At 43.2% G+C, this 4,391-nt stretch overlaps 1 pseudogene; it reads right to left on the reverse strand.

Annotated features, from left to right (window-relative positions):
- Positions 1-3,228: 3,228 nt before the first annotated feature.
- Positions 3,229-3,530, reverse strand: LOC134384792 (cytochrome c, somatic-like; annotated as a pseudogene).
- Positions 3,531-4,391: the final 861 nt, after the last annotated feature.

Below are 4,391 nucleotides of genomic sequence, written 5' to 3' on the forward strand. Positions count from 1 at the left end.
TCCCTTTCTTTTAATATAGATCTTAATGGCTGATACCACTTTAAGACAACATAGACTCACCTCCTACCATAATTTGCAGCAGTTGTAGTCTTATCAAAAAGTAGAAAGAAAATAGTGCTGGTATTTACTCATTTTCAAAAAGAAGGATTTAACCTCAACCACCAAAGGTGTTACAGAAAAATGAGTGTTTAGGGCATGCAGCCACCAACATTTAAATGGTCAACATCAAACAAGTCCATAGCATGCCTTCGATCCCTTTAGTGGTGCTTTTATGGCTAATTTATCTGGGCAGACACATAGGGAATAAGTTGTTCTATAGCCCAGGGGAGGAGTAGTGACTCACCTGAGTGGTAAGTTTGGAAGGTGAAGCTGGGAAGGGTTGTCTAGCCTCTCTCTCTCCCTCTCTCTTTTACTCATTCTCTCCCCAGTTTCTTGGGAGCAAGTTCCCACTAGGGACCACATGTTCTCAATTCCTCTTTGTCCTCCTTTCAGAAGCCTGTGCTGCCTTTGATAGGGTGGGAAAGACTGTGCAATGCTGGGACTCTGACCAAAAAATTGACCTGCCCACAGACACAAGCCACATTTCCCAACAGATTTATTTTTGCTACCACCTGCCTTACCACTTTGTCTCAGTTCTCAATTGATTCAGAATTCATCAGGGAAGGGGGTACAAGGTTCAGGACCTCTCTAACCCATCAACAAACAAGGGAGATGTGGCTTAGAACTCAATCTTCCAAGAATGTTACTAAGAAATTTCTGTGGCAGAGGTACTGGAAGCCATCAACACTTGCCCACAATGTATTTCAAACTGAAAGTATTACTTTTAATGTTCTACTATGTGGAAATTTGGTGTCTCAATGGAGCCTTGGCTCATGTTGGCCCAGCTCCAACACTAGTTCCTGAAGAAAATCCTGGTTTTTCCTCAGACACCTCCCCCACCCCCACAGCCCAGCTCCAGGCAGGATGGGGAGGCCTTTGATCTAGACAGGGATTCTGTCCAGGCCCTTTTAAGTTTCATAACTGAACATTAACCCTCCCACCTGCTCACCTGGGTTTCAAAGCAAATGCCTCTACCCATAAGGGTGTAATTCCTGAGTCCCAGACCTTTGCTAAAGAAGATAATTTTGAATTGTTTACTTTCTCACTTCGCTGCAAAGCCCAGCTGAGATCGTCTTATTCAGATAAGGTATTTTAATATTTGTTATGGGAATGATTATGGAAGATTATCCAGAAAAAATAGACAAGTGAATATTCCTGCTGCATTTGCTACGAAACTGTCATTGAGGACACTGTTCAGAGCATCCTCCAAAAACTTCTCTCTGATGACGTGCATGAGGCATAGCTCAGATCTTCGTACAAGGGAAACTTTGTCTTCCCTGAGGAAATGAAATGCTTCGTCCTCTCAGATGATAATTTAAGTACCACTTTTCCCTCTTTACCTTGGTTATAAAGAGGCTGCAGCAAAGCCTCAGGCTTCAAGCTCAATTGCAGACATTCTATCGACCCTTATGGGTTGGGATATCAGCCTTTTTCCTCTTTTTCCTCCTCTTTTATTGATTTTGATATACTTATTCCCTTTTAAGTCCATTTTAAAGTTATTTTGGAAAGAGTTGAGATATTACTAAAATTAAATGATTCCTTGATTGCTTGAGGCCAGAAAGGGGGAGTGTGGGAGGAAAGACAACTCCAAAAGGACATAAGGGAAGTTTTTGGGGTAATGGAATTTCTATATCTTGATTGTGGTGGTGGTTACCTGGGTGCATGTATTTGTCAAAATCCATTTAACTGAACAGTCAAAATGGCGCATTTTATTGTAAGTAAATTATACCTCAATAAAGATGATTTATTCATCCAACTAATATTGTGTTTCTATATTCTGCCAGGCATCTTGTGTGGTGCTGGGCAGGGAGTGTGCACACAGTTGTGTAGGTTGTTCACTGAACAAGGGTACCTGGTCAAGGGACAAGGAGGAGCCAAAATCCAGGCCACGTCTGGCTCCCCAAGCCAGTGCTCAGCAACAGTTGGAGTCTTCTCCAAGGAAGAAGCAGATTTTTCTTTTTCAGAAAAGGCATTTTATGGGTTCCCAGAAGCCTGGTTATAAAGACATAGTGGAAAAGAATATAGACAATTCCCTACCCTGTGGAGCCTGCAGTCTAGGGGGAAAGGGTGTTCATAAGCCAGTAAAGCATAGAAGATAGTTATATACTGTAATAAGCACTGTAGAGAGATAAACAGGATGACGTAACGGAGTGTTGGGCTATGTTTCGTCTATAAGAAGTCAGGAAAGCCTTCTAAAGAGATGACATTTCAGCTGAGGGCCGAGAGATGAGAAGCAACCAACTTTGCCAAGTGCGGGAGGAAAGAATCCCAGACAGAGGGAACAGCAAGAGCATCTGCTCAGAGGTGGAACTTCGTGTATACAAGGATCAGAGCGAAGGCCACTGGGGCACGTAATGAGCAAACGAGAGACTGGCAAAGGGGTCAATAGAGCAACTCATGCTCAAAGAGTTAGACATAAACCTTGAGAAACGGCCCAGAATACTAACCGTCCTACAAAACATTTTACTTGTCATAGATTTTAGAGTTGCAAGAGACCTCAGAGATAAGATAATTCTTTAATCTTCTCCTGTAACAAATGCAAACATCAGGGCCCAGTTCACTGTGGTAGCTAATGGCACGGATAAGATTAGAACCCAGGCTCGCTCGGCTTCCATTCAATTAAATTAACAGTTACTGGTTGCCTGCCACGTGTCAGGGACTGTTTTCTCCCTGTCGGTCCAGAACGTTTTAGGTGTGGTAGGGTTTAATAACAAGAATGACTGAATTGGTAAAATTCTGTTGCTGGAGACATCTTGACATGAGAAACAGCTTCCTTTAGAGAGCGGTAGGGATTTAATCAGGTGAGTATTTCACAAGACTTGATGTTTGCCTTGTTTTAAGAAATTTTTCCATACCTGAAATTTTTTCCAATAAATCATGTTTTGTTTTTTGGTAGAAGGTGAAAACGGTGATAGTGTTTACTGAATTGGAATTATTATCAAAATTCAAAAAAGCAATCATATTCATTTAACCACAAGCCAGGCTTGCTTAAGTCAGGATTGTCCAACAAAAATATTCTGTTAGTCATTCGTGATGTGACTTCTGGTGTATGAGATCAATTAAATTATGGTACACATAAAAAGTCATGAGACACTTCTGTTTTGTAATAAATAAGACAGTGGCCACCTCTTACTCGTTAGTAGCTTTTTTGAGGTAAGTTATCAAGTCTGCCCTTTCTGCCTTCTTCTTAATGCCAATGAAGATTGTTTTTGTTCCAGGGATGTTGTACTTCTTGGGATTCTCCAGATACTCCCGGTGATGCCTTTGTTCTCATTGACATCTGTGTAAGAGAATGTAGCTGCTTGACCTGTCTTCTGCCCCCAAAGACCATGGTGATTGGGCCCAGTCTTGTGCTCGTCTCCCTTTTCCACAGTGTGGCACTGAGCAAACTTCTGGACAAAAATCTTCTTGCCTTTCTCAACATCAGCCATTTTTAATTTTCTCTTTCATCCGACTACAAACATTCCTGTTCGGAAGCCAGACATCCTGCTGTCTCCAATAACTCATGGTAAAGCAGCCAATTCTGAAGCCAATCCCACATTCAGAGACTCTGTTAAAGGAATGACGGCTGGGGAAGTCACAAGGGCAGGAGCGGCGGTGAAAAGTGCTAGACGTGAATTGTGGAAAGCCCAGCATCTTCTTTGAAATCCAGCAGAAGCAAGATTGGGATGGAAGCCTCGCAAGGAAAAACTCAGCTATCTCATCCCAAGCCATGCCAGTCTCTGTCTGACTTTCCAGAACCCTGTGTCATCTACTGCACTGCCCTCACCCATCCATACTCCCTGCCTGTAAATAAGTAGTAGGTGAAAATGGAAATGACCAATTCTGCAGCCAACCCTCCAGTCACAATGCAGTTTCTGGAGAGACCCAGCTCCTAGGACCTAGCTCTCAGGCCACGTTTGATTGGTCCAGAGGTAGCCGGGCCTCAGACACTGGCCAGAACTTTGAGGTGTCCAGGCAGCCTGCAGTGCTGCATCTCCTCTGCCCTCTGCTCCTGCTTCTCTTTCCCTCTGGGCACTCACACCAGCTCTCTCTGTTACTCAGCCCACATGGCAGAAGATGGCAGTGCAGAAGTGAATCTCCAAAGTTAGGACTACTGTTTTCAAGCAACTGGTGTCACAGAAACCAACAACCATCAAAACACACCCACCATGTGCCAAATGCCCTTTTGGGGGACAGTATCGCCACAGTTTGAGAACCACTGCATTCAACTTTCCAATTCAACTTGTTCAATTTGGTGTCTGATTCCCAGGGAATTCTAATATTGGTCATAAATGGCTAAATCCTGAGAG

The sequence above is a fragment of the Cynocephalus volans genome, chromosome 8 (genome assembly GCF_027409185.1).
Source record: "Cynocephalus volans isolate mCynVol1 chromosome 8, mCynVol1.pri, whole genome shotgun sequence".
Lineage (NCBI taxonomy): Eukaryota > Metazoa > Chordata > Mammalia > Dermoptera > Cynocephalidae > Cynocephalus > Cynocephalus volans.